General features: G+C 41.7%; 1 pseudogene; it reads right to left on the bottom strand.

Annotated features, from left to right (window-relative positions):
- Window positions 1–3621: 3621 nt before the first annotated feature.
- On the bottom strand, window positions 3622–9881 carry LOC131534273 (serine/threonine-protein kinase TAO3-like; annotated as a pseudogene).
- Window positions 9882–15946: the final 6065 nt, after the last annotated feature.

The following is a 15946-nucleotide window of genomic DNA, read 5'->3' as shown; positions in this document are numbered from 1 at the left end:
GGCCCTTAGTGGCCATAGGGAGAACCGGCTTTTTATTTTATTTTAATTTTTTTACATACACAGAATAACGTCTATGTGTTTAAGTTACTGTGTGGCTGATAACTAAGCTAATATCACTATATTTGAATTTAACATTAAAATGTGACGTTTCTCTCTCTCTTCCTCGACACAAGCGTGTGTCCCAGGTCGTTGCCATGGAGACAAACCGAAACAATTAATGCTGTGGTGTGAGTTAGCGAGAGTGCGCTAATCGCAGGAAGAATAAAATGGATAGTAAAAAAAAAAGCCAGGTTAAAAAAAAGAAATGCGTTGGAGGATGACGCGGCCAAATGTGCCAAACTGACAGATATTTTTTCAAAAAGACAAACGAGCACACGTGACCTGGCGACTCAAGGTACACTAGCAACATTTACACTTATGCATTTGGCAAACGCTTTTATCCAAACTGACTTACACTGAAGGCATTTTTTTTATTCGGTTTAGTAAGTTATTCAGTTTTATTCAGTTTTTTCTATTGATTGTCTGTTTCAATTAAATGTAAGTGATTTTAGCCTGTTCTTTCTTTCGCTTTCTTTCTTTCGAGATGCTTAACGTTACTGATTTTCCATTTAGTTATTGATGACTGCTTGGCAGCTTTCAATTTTGAATTTAACTTTTTTTTTTTTATAATGTTACAGTTGTATGTGTTGCAGAAATGTTTCATATAATTTATTTCATTATTTTATTTATTACATTGACGTGGATATAAAAAAAAACAATAGTGCAAAAAGTATATTTCTTACTGTACTACATTTTCGTTCAAATGCAAACCATTTTTTTCATAATGTAACAGTTGGACTACTTGTTGCAGAAAACTCAGTATGTGATTTGTTAATGATATTTATGGCCATATTTACATTATTCATATTTTTTATTGAAACGTCAAAAATAAATATAACAGGATAGTAAGAACAGATCTGTCACTTCAGTTATCCAGATTGGGGGGGATAGGTCTTGAGCATTACACTCCCGGGCTGAAAACTGATCCCACTCCGGCCCTGGTGTGTCTGCAGTGAACGTTGTTGGTCTGCCTACTGGTTATACGCCGGAGGTAAATGGTTTAATTGACAAAGATGCTCAAACCTCTTGTGGAAGGCTTTCAAACTCTGCCATTCTGTCCACATTGCCAACTTACCTCTCATATCTGTCGGAGAAACACCGCAATGATATCATCGAATTGATTAACAAGTATCGTGTTTAACGATGTTCCCTCTCAGACTAACGTGCTGGTGCATGACATCGATGTGGGTCAAAGCACGCCCATCAAACAGCATGCCAACCGAGTGAATCCGTGTAAACGTCAAGTGATGAGAGGTGAAGTTGAATACTTGGTGCGTAATGGTTTTGCTGTCGCCAGTCAAAGCCCATGGAGTTCGCCTTGCATTCTTGTGCCCAAATCTGACGGCTCCCTTTGGTTCTGTACCGATTTCCGAAAGGTAAATAATGTAACCAAAGCTGACTCTTTCCCACTTCCCAGAATAGAAGATTGCGTTGACCGTGTGGGCTCTTCACGCTATGTAACCAAGCTCGACCTTCTTAAAGGATACTGGCATGTGCCATTAACACTGCGCGCTTCAGAGATCTCCGCTTTTGGCACGCCTGATGCGTTCATGCAATATACAGTGATGGCCTTCGGAATGCAAAACGCACCTGCCACATTCCAACGATTAATGCAAACCGTATTATCAGAAATACGAAATTGTGAAGTCTATCTCGATGACGTAGTGGTTTATTCCATGTGGTGGGACGACCACTTATGCACCCTTAATGCAGTCCTAAAGCGCCTGGCTGAGGCATCATTAACACTTAACCATAGTAAATGTGAATTAGCCAAGGCTGTAGTTACTTACCTTGGGAAATTAGTTGGGCAAGGTGAAGTGTAAAAGTTGAAGCTATTGCTGAGTTTCCATCACCTACTAATAAACGTGAATTACGACATTTTTTGGGAATGACAGGTTATTACAGGGGGTTCTGTAAGAATTTTTCCACTGTGGTTGCGCCCCTTACCAATCTCCTTAGCACTGAATGAAAATTCATATGGGATGAAAAGTGTGAGTCTGCCTTTTCCTCTGCGAAAGATTTGCTGTGCAATGCTCCAATCTTGTCTGCCCCAAATTTCGCTTTGTCCTTCACTTTGCAGGTTGACGCAAGTGCTCGTGGCGCTGGTGCGGCATCCTGTCAGTCATTTCTCAAAAAAATTGATTTACCAAAATTTACCAAATGTCAGCAGAATTATAGTGTCATCGAAAAAGAGGCATTGGCATTACTTCTAGTGTACATTTCGAAGTGTACCTAAGCTCTGGTAATCTAATTGTAGTGTACACCGATCATAACCCTTTAACATTTCTGTCTCGTATGTCAAACTCCAACCAACGTTTAATGAGATGGGCACTGATTGTACAGGAGTTTGATTTAGACATACGCTACAAGAAAGGTGCAGAGAACATCGTTGCTGATGCATTGTCCAGAGCTTACACTGAAAATTGAATTGCCCCTATTTTGGTGACATGAATTGAATGTTGTACTCTGATTTATTACAAACCTGGGTTTGTAACTAAGGGTGGGAGTGTTACGTCCCTGGACGTAAAGTTATTTGTGTTTGTTGCGTTTATTCTGTGTGATGTAAATCAATGTTGTGTTGCATGCTGTGTTGTTCTCTCTCTCTCTCTCTCTCACACACTTTCTTTTTCCAGTAGCGCTTGATTGGGACCAGCTGCAAGATCACGTCGTGAGCGGGAGCGTTTAAAAGCCGGGAAGCGGAGCATTGTTGGAGAGCTTCTGTAGTGGGCGCGTCGTGAAGCTTCGCCGCTGGTGTTGTGCCGTGTCGTCCTCTGACTCCTGCCTCAGACAACGTTGGTTGTGAAATGTTAAACGACGGTGTTGTTGACTTGATATTGAAAATATCTGTAAACATTTCGTTATTCCTGAAGCAGTAAGTTGGGGATTGCCTTTTAATTTGTGAACTTCATTTTCTCCTGGTTTGTCTAGCTAGGGAAGACTTCTGTTTTTCTTTTGAATGTTTTTCTTTGTTAGGTAATGTTAGTCTTTAAACCCCTAGTTAGTACTTTAGTTTGTTATTTTGGCCTGGATCCCCTTCCGAAGAGATACGCTTCTTGCTTTCTGAACCAATAAACTGGTCAACTGGTAATAATCCCTGTTGTGGTCACTGTGAGCTGGGACAGGAGAGGAGTGTCGACGTTTTTCTAAAAATGTATTTTTAATCTTGTCACCGGCCTTGCCAACCCTAGACTGGTGAGGACGTGACTAATATATATATATATATATATATATATATACACACACACACACACACACACATACACATACACACACATATATATACAATATAAAACCTATTTAAAAAAATATACCATATACATGCACGTAGATTAACCTTTTCTTAAACCCTTTCTCAGTGTTTTCTCATCGATGCTGTCCTCCACCTATTTAACATATCAAAGTACTTATTTGTAATAAAATATCCTGAATTACTAATTTAATACCAAAAGTGGGACAATGGCATGGAGAAAGGTCAGTTTGTTTAGATATTTCTTCTTGGTTTATGAGCTCAGTGATGCAACACCAAACCACTTTTGTGTCTGTGGCGGTTTAGTTTCTCCTCTCAGAATCTCAGCAAAGTTCTCATAGCCGACATGAGTTATAAGATATTGATCCAGCATTGTCACTGTTTGGGTGATCTTGGTAAATCCAACAATCAGGGACAGTGCAGGCACTATGTGTCCAAGGACATCAGTGTTGAACAGTCCCTTAGACCTCTGTTGGATCATCTGGCCTCATCCTTGGGAAAGTCAAATGAGGCCAAGCTTCCGGATCCTAGGTGCGCACTCTCAATATCAAACATCTCCAGTTCTTGCTCCTGATGCTTAAATAAATGCTTGATTTTTTTCAGTTTGTTCCTCATGAAGTGAGACCAGCTCTTCTTCAATCGGCAGAGGTGTTGGCAGACTGTTTACTAGGTATTGCAGGTATGATTTATTTACATATCCTATGAATTTACTATTAAAAAGGAAAACAGCTCACCTTCTGTTCCAAGTGAGCCCGGCGCAAGGACGCCTTCTGTTCCAACTTCTGCACCTCACGCTCATGTTGGGCCTCCATCTGCGCCTTCGTTTTGTTCTGGTCGGCATCGAGGAGCTCCATCTCCTGATGCAGCTGCTGCCTTAAAGCCTGACATTCAGCCTCGTGCTCTTCATCTAATCGTAACTGAGAGAGTTTCATGCTGCAATTATTGGTTTCACTTTATTTTGATGGTCCCTTTAACACATTCTATTGACTATAAGTAACGTTACACCTACATTTCTACTAACTCTCATTAGAGTGTTAGTAGTGTGTTAGTAGACTGGTAGGGTTAGGGTTAGATTAAGTTGACACGTTCTTGCAAAGTTACTTATAGTCAGTAGAGTGTCTGTTGGGAGACCAACACAATAAGGAGTTAGTAGATATGAAGCAGACAGTCTACTAATACTCTTATGAGAGTTTGTTGACATGTAGTTGCAACATTACTTAGTGTCAACAGAATGTTCAAAAGGGACCATCAAAATAAAGTGTTACCCAATTATTATCTGACTGGGTTTATTTTATTGTTAGCTAATTAAAAAATAATTTTCATTACTTGAAATAAAATAAACATCAACTGAAATAAAAAAACAAAAAAAACAAACATTTTCTTTCAACTAGAGTACTATAATAACTATAACTAAATAAATTAAACCTAAAAATGCAACAAAATGACTAAAACATTAATTAAAATTGAATGAAAACAGACAATTTAGAAATAAAGTCAAATTTGAAATAACAAAAACTCATCTTCTATAGTAGTTAACAGTGATTAAAAAGAATATTGCACATATAAGCAGCAATATAACACTTAACAGTAAGATGAGTTTTCATTTGGAAAACTGGTCGTGTAAGTAGATTTTTTTGCCTTGGTTGTGGAAATTCATTTCCCTCCATAGCCACTAGAGAGAAACCTCACAAACAGTCTTGGCCAGTAGCTGCTGCTTCTCACTGGTAAGAGAATTGTGAGAAAAGACCTTCTGACTGAATATGAAAACAATCTCTATTGTATCAGGTTCTCTCCACTTCCAGAGAAGCAATGTGATTTTTTGTGTGCGTGTGTGTGTGCGTGCGTGCGCGCGTTTTGTGACAAATGAGGACATAAATGTGTATAATAACAAGGGTATGACAGGTATTACAAGGACAAGGTGACTTTTCATGACATTACGCCATGTCCCAGAGTTTTCTGTAAGGGGTAGGGTTAGGTGTAGGGTTGGTGTAGGGCAGTTTGTACAGTATAAAAACCATTACGCCTATGGGATGTCCCCACTTTTCAGAAAAACAAACGTGTTTGTGTGTGTGTAAACCCTAAACTAACATACTCAGCGAGTACTGCATGTTTCAACACATTCATCAGGTTAAGGGTCTAAGATTCGGGTTTATAACCTATACAAGCACAAAGTGTGTGGTTTCAATATTAAAAGGATGTTTTCCTCTGGTGTCTGTGTACTTTACCGATTGAGAGGCCATCATCTCATTAATGCTTTGCTCATATTGTTCTGCGAGCTTGCGGGTCTATTCCTCCTTCAGAGACTTCAGGATGGCTTTGTGGTCACTCTTGGGGGAGACCTCCAGCTGATGGTTCCTCAGAGCTTTGTACTGCTTATTTTGCACCTTACACGTATCTTGGAATTGCTTTTTGATCTGCATTTCCAATGTCTATAATGAGAGGAGATTAATGCATCATACAAAGGTATGTAAATACAAATTGTGCTTTTGGCTTTTCTATTATCTCTTTTTCATGTCCATATTCTTTCCTTTATATTTTACGTTAGTTCTACCTATTATTACAATTAGTGCAGTTTACCTTAAGGTTCCTGGCCTGCTGTCGGCGTTGCAGTGCATGCTTCCTGTGTCGACTGTTGTACTCCTTCTGGTTCTCCAACTCAGTTTGATGCTGGTGGTGCATCAGCTCAAAGCGTAGCCTTTGTAAGGTTTGTAGTTGCCGCTGTTCCAGCTCTTGTGGTGGACTCATCCTGCCTGATCATCAATGCATGTGTGACCACAGGAGTCATAAAATAAAGGCTATTGGCTCTAGGGTGCTCAACTACGCCACCTGGGGCCTTTCACACCAAGATGTACTTTAGCTCGACCTCCAGCACCTTGATTCAGACAAGAGGGCTCTCCCACACAGATACTAAAGTAATGACAGAGACGTGGTATTTCAATATAAAAGTACAAAAATGTTTATTAACAAAATTCAACACCACAGTCTGGGGTTTGTTTCTCCAAGTAGTATGGGATGATACAAATTAAGCCCCCTAGACCAGCCAGAGGGAGGGAGTGGCTGCCACCAGAAATATAAAAGGGAACAAATAATAATTAAATGGATCAGCTGTTTAGGAGAGGTCACCTGTCCTGGAAAAGGAGTGCGGTCGACACCACCCGTGCTGTTGAATCTGCAGTCTATTCACACACGCACACACACACACACACAGACACAAACACTACCAAAGGTGACCACTGCAAATAGTGAAGTGCTCATTACCACTACAAGTACTGTGCGCAATGTGTGAAGAGAAGGTCTCAGTCCGACGACCGATCCCACAAAACAGCTTCCACACTCTGGTTCTCCGGAACAGAGAAGAAAAGATTGATGTTACTCTTAAACCTAAGTGAAGAACTAAGCAAATTGATGTTAGCGTTACCACAACAAACTACTGGGGCAGCCAATACCACACCTATTACTGAAACACAAAACAACAACAAAAAAAAAGAGAAGAAACAAAAATGAGGCAAAACTACAATTGCATTACATTCACGGAGGCAAAGCAGCAGTGACAATTTTTCTGCATGGAGAATTAAAATCCATTAAATACAGTACATATCCTAAACAGGTATCAATCAATAATAAGTGATACTGGTACAATAACCAAGATCTCCTTTTACCTCTAGGAATATCACACTCAACATACACAGGAATCAAACTCCCCGGTTACCTTCGTCGTACACCAACCTACATGAAATGATCACACACAGCATAGTTCGCATCCAAAATCACTCATATGTCTTAAAGTTATGGGTTAGTCACATACCCAGGATTTACAGTAAAAGCGTAGGTCATATTATAGCCGATCAACTTACTATAAACATCCATACACGTTACATGGCAAACATTACTATACTGCTGTGAGCCGTACAGCCACTGTTACCTCAACTCGTATCCCCATGGACAATAACAGACTGCGCGCACAGTGTCTTCAGCCCAGACCTTCGGTAGATCAACCATATACTACCGGGCGTCTGGTACACAGTCAGACATCTGTTGTCAAACAGTTACACTTTACACACAGTCAGCTACAATAACATGTTTGCGATCAAAATGGAATATTGACACATACCTTTCATATGCAACAACACAGCGTACCCAGTATAAAAAGGATGTACGAGCCGAGAATTTACTTTGTTTGCAACCCGATATGCTGGTTTTATACAACATGCCACGGCCGCTAATGAATGACTAGCCACTTACAAGCTAACTAGAAGGCGTGGCTGAAAGGCAGAGGGATACGGTAAGAACAGAGGGACAAACATGCTGTGGCAATTATTCTGCCGGTTACACATGCTCCATTTCTTTTTGTGTCTTCTTCTTGTTAAGCTCCTTTAACACAAAGAGCGAGCCATTTATGATTAATATTTAAAAAAAAAGGATAAGGTTTTTAAAAAGAGCTTTGTGTTTTTGTAAACAGATTTCAGACTTGAAATAGCAGAAGATACAGTGATCAACAACACCATATATCACTATATATTATATACACACAATACCTTTCAACAGTTTGGGGTCAGTGAGATTTGTTTTTGAAATTAATACTTTTGTTCAGCAAGGATGCATTAATTTACTTCAAAGTAATGGTAAAGACTTTAATGTCAAAATGTCACACAAGATTTGTTTCAAATGTTCTCTTTAACTTTCCATTCATTTATGAATCCTGAGAAAATATTCTACAAAAACACAGTTTAACAAACATTTTAAGCAGTAAACTTAATTTTCAATTTTGATAATAATAAGAAATGTTACTTAAGCAGCAAATCAGCATAAGAATGATTTCTGAAGGATCATGTGACACTGAAGACTGGAGAAATGGCTGCTGAAAATTCAGCTCTGCCATCACAGGAATAAATTACATTTTAAAATGTATTAAAATAGTAAACTATTCTTTTCAAATAACACAAACACAAGTAACACACCCAAACTTTTGAACGGAAGTATACATATATATCTACATTTTTCTTCAAACAATAACCTGAATATCACTCAGAGGTCTAAATAACAATGTGCTTGAGACATTCTTTGTTGTGAATCATATTATTTCTTGCCTCCCGCATTTGCTCTTGTTCAAACTCGTGCTTCTTGATAAGGCTTCTTCTTTTTAGAGCACGGCAGCTCCTTTCGTAAACCAGTCTTTGCTGGTTCAAAAGCTGGGCCTCCTCCTCAGCCTGGGAGCGCTGCGTTGTTTCCTTATGCCGTGACGAGCGCTCCTGTTTCTCCTCTTTTGGTGTATCGGAGTCTTGTATGTAGAACAAATTAGATGATTTTTACTGCAAAAATAGAATATAGCCATTTATAGGTAATATGAAAAATTAGTCTGATGTTGTTAAGGGCACTGTGACAAAGAAGGCCCACTAAAAATTCTCATTGGGCCCTGAAGAGTGGGGTCTTGGGTTTGTTCTGTGTTCTGTGAATTTATCGACTGTACTGTACATTTCATTAAAAGACTACTAGTGAAAATCTGTATTTATTTTAGTTATTACAATTTATGAAAATACATTCGAACTGCAGAACTTCTTTCACTTTTTGTTTTAATCACAGCAGTACTCAAGCTGCATGAACTACACAAGTTTGTGTAAACCTTATGTTCATGTTCTCCAGCATGATTTGAGACGGAAGCAAGAACATCTGACTGCCTGTACAAAGGGGTTCATGATAACACTAAATTCTGGAAACAGTTAAATATTTCATAATAACTTCTCATTGTTCTACATTCTTCAAAATGTTAAATTTCCAAGTTGAAATTAGATTTTGCATTCCAGGGTTTTAATGCCTCTGGACCCCATGGCTTGTTTACCATATTTATCGACTTGCAGACAAAAATGTGACATCCTGTGAACTTTTCATGACCCTGTCCACAAAGTGTAAAGTAGGAGCACACACCTCCTTGTCCAGTTGTGCAGCTTGCATCTTGGTCAGCCGCTCCAGTTCAATGTAGGTGTCATTGGCCTGGGTTTCCACTTCCTTCTGCAGCCGGAGCTTGTGCTCATCCATCTCGGCCTTTAGCCTGTTCTCCAGGGCGATCAGCTGCTTCTGGTCACAGAATGGATTGATTTAAAAAAGAAATTCCATGTTTTTAAGAAATATCTATGCATAAAACTTCGGACAACAGGCAAAAACTACTCGCCAAAAGCCGAGCGGTCTTGAGCGTCATGACCCTTAAGGGCCCCAGGACTATGAACAAGGCCCATGTTGGCATAGTCTTAGGGCGAGAAGGATTCAACTGCCGAGCGCCTCTAAGAAATTTAATGACCAAGGCATTTCTGCCAATAGTCCTGCCAGCCTCGAGAGAATGATTCGCCGCAATGGCTGCCACATAGATCTTGAGCGTGGAAGGGGTGTGCCCCTTATCCAGCAGCTCCTGCAGAAAGGTTAGCACGTGGGACACGTCACATGAAACTGGATCCTGGTTACGTGCTGAACACCAGTCACTGAAGACTGACCACTTGAAGGCATAGAGGCGTTGTGTAGACGGATAGTAAAGTTTGATTAGCATATTCTAATGCAGTTGCTACAGCATCCTGGGTGTTTTTTCTGGCTCAAGTCAAAGGAGCCCACTCCAAAGTCATAATGATTTTCCCTTTATTAGATCTGGCTTTGGCCTCTCCTTCAGAGCAAGTCCATGGGATATTTCACTGAAGTAATTTTCACTAGGTTAAGGATTGGACATTGTGGGTTAAATAAGTGCTTACATATCTTAGGTAAGCATATATCAAGAAGATGTGAATTTCGTGACAGTGTTGAATCTGTTCAACGTGTGGTACTTGAATGCCAAAAGTATGAGAGAGAAAGGATAAAGATGAAAGAAAGCATAAGGAATTTGGGGGTGCAAGGGAAGTCACTTAAGGAATTTCTGGGAAAAGCTTCAAATGATGTTAGTACACATTTATTTAGCTTTCTGAAGGACACTGGTATAGTAAATAGGATATAGAATACAGTTTTGGAAATTATTATAAGGGGAGGGGAGATAAGAGAGATGGAAAGTCTCTCTTCTACATATAGTTTATCTCTGTCTAGCTCCGGTTCACACTCCAGAAGAATTAATCTAATATGCAGTTCCTCCCAGTTGTTAAGGGACCAAAAGTAATGGGACAATTGGCTTCTCAGCTGTTCCATGGCCAGGTGTGTGTTATTCCCTCATTATCCCAATTACAATGAGCAGATAAAAGGTCCAGAGTTCATTTCAAGTGTGCTATTTGCATTTGGAATCTGTTGCTGTCAACTGTCAAGATGAGATCCAAAGAGCTGTCACTATCAGTGAAGCAAGCCATCATTAGGCTGAAAAAACAAAACAAACCCATCAGAGAGATAGCAAAAACATTAGGCTTGGCCAAAACAACTGTTTGGAACATTCTTAAAAAGAAGGAACGCACCGGTGAGCTCAGCAACACCAAAAGACCCAGAAGACCACGGAAAACAACTTTGGTGGATGACCGAATAATTCTTTCCCTGGTGAATAAAACACCCTTCACAACAGTTGGCCAGATCAAGAACACTCTCCAGGAGGTAGGTGTATGTGTGTCAAAGTCAACAATCAAGAGAAGACTTCACCAGAGTGAATACAGAGGGTTCACCACAAGATGTAAACCATTGGTGAGGAAGGCCAGATTAGAGTTTGCCAAACGACATCTAAAAAAGCCTTCACAGTTCTGGAACAACATCCTATGGACAGATCAACTTGTACCAGAGTGATGGGAAGAGAAGAGTATGGAGAAAGAAAGGAACTGCTCATGATCCTAAGCATACCACCTCATCAGTGAAGATGGTGGTGGTAGTGTCATGGCGTGGGCATGTATGGCTGCCAGTGGAACTGGTTCTCTTGTATTTATTGATGATGTGACTGCTGACAAAAGCAGCAGGATGAATTCTGAAGTGTTTCGGGCAGTATTATCTGCTCATATTCAGCCAAATGCTTCAGAACTCATTGGACGGCGCTTCACAGTGCAGATGGACAATGACCCAAAGCATACTGCAAACGCAACCAAAGAGCTTTTGAAGGGAAAGAAGTGGACTGTTATGCAATGGCCAAGTCAATCACCTGACCTGAATCTGATTGAGCATGCATTTCACTTGCTGAAGACAAAACTGAAGGGAAAATACCCCAAGAACAAGCAGGAATTGAAGACGGTTGCAGTAGAGGCCTGGCAGAGCATCACCAGGGATGAAACCCAGCGTCTGGTGATGTCTATGCGTTCCAGACTTCAGGCTGTAATTGACTGCAAAGGATTTGCAACCAAGTATTAAAAAGTGAAAGTTTGATTTATGATTTATTATTCTGTCCAATTACTTTTGGTCCCTTAACAAGTTGGAGGCACATATGCAAACTGTTGTAATTCCTACACCGTTCACCTGATTTGGATGTAAATACCCTCAAATTAAAGCTGACAGTCTGCAGTTAAAGCACATCTTGTTCGTTTCATTTGAAATCCATTGTGGTGGTGTATAGAGCCAAAAATGTTAGAATTGTGTCGATGTCCCAATATTTATGGACCTGACTGTATTACTTTGCTAAGTTGTGTAAAACAACACATGCACAGATTATGTTGCAAACCCTCTCTGGTTTCATTTTGAGCTCTCCATGCAGACAATGAAACCTTCATTTCAGGACTCCAAAACACCTTTCAATGACATTCCTTGTTTTGGCATGGGCTGTGTTATAACGAGTTTGAGCTGCAGTGACTGGATTCAAGAAGGGTGTGAGAAGCCAGGGTTTTAGTCACCTAAAAGCACCCCTTGCAATTCTCCTCTCTCAAATGCATCATGAATTTGGGAATTCACCAAAATTCTTGAGTCATGGGTTGATCCTGGCCAGCGAGCAACACAGTTGAGCACTCTGAGTTTGGCATCACAGATTGCCTGCACATTGATACTGTGGTAGCCTTTCATATTGACAAACAATGGCTCATGGGTTGAAGGTGCTTGAATCCTAATGTGTGTTCCATCATGGCCCCTATTACATTAGGAAATCCAGCAATGTCGAAAAAATCCACTTTTACCTTATTCAAGGTAGAGACATCAGTCGGATACAGTGGAAGTCTGCCTGACAGCACACAGGAAGCTCTATGAATGATTCTTGATGCTGTAGACTTGTGTACCCCAATTACGTCTGCAGCTGCATTAATAAAACATCCTGTGGCAAAGAAGCGTAGTGCTAGACATATTTGTAGCAGTGGAGGGATGCTACAATTTCTTGAAGTTTTCGGGCCTCAGCTGCTCCTCCAAGTCAAATGCTAATTGTTGAATTGCATGTCTTGGAAATCTAAATTTTTCGAACAGTTCCTTTTCAGAAAGGACTTCCAATGGATTTGAACGATCTTTGAAAACCCTTTCTCTTCTTATTGCACGTTCATAAAACCAAAGATTCAAATTTGCCATAGCACAAGACAAACAAAAGTCTGGCCACTTTTCTGAATCTAGCACAGCTGACAGTTGGTTTCCATGGCAACATAGATTGTAAGGAAAAGTTAGCCATGGGGTAATCAGTCTTACTTTTTAGTCTTAAATTAGACTAATCTAAGATTTTATACAACTGGCTTACAAAGTAAAGACCAGTCTTAAAGAAAGAAATTAGATGACTAACTTATAAGACTAGTCTAAAACAGTTTTATGCAACCGGCCCATTATCTAGCTTGAACCCCTAATAACTAAAAGTTGAGAACCACTGCTATATAACTTATGATCAAAAACTAATATGTATAGAAAAATGTTAATATTTAATTGTTTATCCGGTCACACTTTATATTAGGTGGCCTTAACTACTATGTACTTACATCAAAAATAATTACAATGTACTTATTGTGGTCATATTGTATTGCAAAACACTTCTGCTGCTATTGAGGTGTGATATGGGTGAGGTTAGGGACAGGTTTGGTGGTATGGGTAGGTTTAAGGGATGGGTCAACAGAGTAATTATGAAATTAATTACAGAAATTAATTACAGATGTAAGTACATATAGGTATTTTTAAAAATATAAGTACAATGTAAAAATCTGTATGTACATGGTGGCAATGTCAAGACATTGTTCTCTAAATTGTAACACTTTTCTGTATACAGACTGAAACCACTATGAGCACAGAGGTGAATCAGTGGACAGTCCAAGATGTGGCTGCTTGGTTGACTGCAAACAGTTTCCAGGATTTCATCCCTACATTTCAAGGTTGATCTCACAGAAATGCCCACTCTCTTTAACTGTCCACTATGCAGCAAACAAACATATTCCCTAATTAAACAGATTCGACATATTGGACTTTATCATCAAAATGATCCAAAATTTGAATTCACATGTGGATTGAACAGTTGTGGCAAAATCAACAAAACTTTCAGTTCCTATAGATCACATATTTATCGCAAACATAGGGATCTTTCACTGGTCAGTGAAGAAGGGCAAGCTTGTGTTAATGAGCATAGTAACTTGGAGGAACATATTGAGGATTTTCATAGTTTTGAAGAGGAGTTGCCTAGCACTGATGTGGTGGACATTACTAACTTCAGAGAGATTAGAACAGAAGATTTACTGCAAAACCTCAAGCGAAATCTTCGTTTGTTCATGTTAAAATTAAGAGAAAAGCACTGTATTGCTGCCACAGTTCAGTCCAGTATTGTGGAGAACCTACAAGTCATCTTTCAGGAGTTCACCACTCATTATGCTGAAATTCTGAGATTTCATCTTCAGCAGCAACATCAAATTGACACTGATGCTGATGACGATTTGTCTGAACTACTTAATCAGCAACATATTTTTGATGAATGTCTTCGCCAGATCAGCAGTGAATGGATGCTTGAACGCTGTGAATGGATGCTTGTAGATGAACTTGAGTACATTGCACCTGTGCAAATTTCACTTAATGAAACAGAACAACATGGTGCACATTTCCAGTACATAACGCTCAAGGCACTGCGGAGTAAGATTGCTCAAAATCACAATGTGTGGGCAATGCTTAATCAAGAGGAAACACCAAAAGATCAGGATGTTATGAAAGACTACACTGATGGAGACCAGTTCAAAAGTGGTGAACTTTCTTCTTTATCCACTCTGCGTCTACATTTTTACATTGATGAATTTGAGATTGTTAACCCTTTAGGTTCCAAAAGGGGAAAACATAAACTGAGTATATTTTAAACTAGGAAACATCGATAAAAAATATACGTCAAAACTTGAGAACATTTACCTTTCTTCTTTAATCAGACATCGGTACATTGAAGAAGATCTTACTGTCACAACTCACGGGGGAGCCCGGGAATCAGGAACGAGGAGACGAGGAATAGCAACACGGGAGTTTAATAGGCAGGAACACAGATCACAGGTAGGGTAGACACTTACGTAGACACTTAAAGACCGACAAACACTAACTGAAAGGACTGGGGTTTATAAAGACAAGACAATCAGTGAACTAAGGAGACACACCTGGCATCAAATTAAACAATCAAGGGGAGACAGAAACTAGGTCACAGGGCACACATGGGGAGCAAAACACACACAAGACAGTCCAGGGACGTGACATTACTCCCCCCTCCTGGAAGGTGCGTCCTCGCACCGTGGAACAACAGAGGGGGGAAACGGTGGGAACCATGGCGGAGGCTCAGGAGGAGGACGGACCACCGGGAGGAGGTCGGCAGACAGAGACCAGGGAGGCAACGAAGGAGGGAGGAGCCAGGGAAGAGACAGGAGGGACCCGAGCAGGAGGAGCCTGGCGGACCCAGGCCACAGCCATGATGATGGCCCACGGTGGAGCCGACGGAGGGAGGAGCCATGGAGGAGGAATGGCCTCCGACTCCAGGGGCCGACCAGCGGCGGAGCAGGTGGTGGAGGAGCCCGAGGCGGAGACGGAGAGCCGACGAGCCAGGGAATGCCGAGGATCCGGGGGCCAAGGTGGAGCAGAGTGCTCTGGCGACCGAGGCGGGCGGAGCTCCGGAGATCCGCGGGCGGAGCCGGAGCGACTGAGGACCAAGGTGGAGTTGGCGGGAGGAAGGAGCCCAACTGAGCCGGTGGGACGGAGCGACGAGGTGCAGCCGGAGGAGCGGAGTCCTGAGGCGATGGCGGGTCGACGCCCGACCAAGGCGGAGCCGGAGGGACGAGGGAGCCCGGTGGAGCTGGAGGATCGACGGGTGACGGTGGAGGCGAGGGAGCTAGGAGCCGAGGTGGAGCCGCTGGGTCAACGGGCCGAGGCAGAGTCCGGGCCGAGGAGGTTGGAGGCGGAGGTGAGGGATACTCCAGCCCCGGCGACGCTGGAGGATGGCAGTCCTGTGGGGCTCGCACCGCATTGATGGTGGGCTGAGGGCGAGCAGAGGGGCTGCCAGACGACAGCGGTGGAGGAGGCAGGAGCGGTGGGAGGGTGGGCATTTGTGAGGTTCCGGCTTTCAGGGCTCATCTTTGTAGGGCAATTTCGAGGGGCCGGCACTGGCGGGCATTTGCAAGGGGCCGACACTGGGAGGCGCTCTTGCAGCTGGAGACAGGGAGGCGCCGCCTGGCGCAGGCACTGGGGGCGCTCTGGCAGCGCGGTGCTGGACGGGACCAGCGGGACTCTTGGAAGCGCCGTGGCACAGGCACTGGGAGCGCTCTG

This window comes from Onychostoma macrolepis, chromosome 03 (genome assembly GCF_012432095.1).
Source record: "Onychostoma macrolepis isolate SWU-2019 chromosome 03, ASM1243209v1, whole genome shotgun sequence".
NCBI classification, from domain to species: domain Eukaryota; kingdom Metazoa; phylum Chordata; class Actinopteri; order Cypriniformes; family Cyprinidae; genus Onychostoma; species Onychostoma macrolepis.
This window is presented reverse-complemented; position numbering and strand designations above follow the sequence as displayed.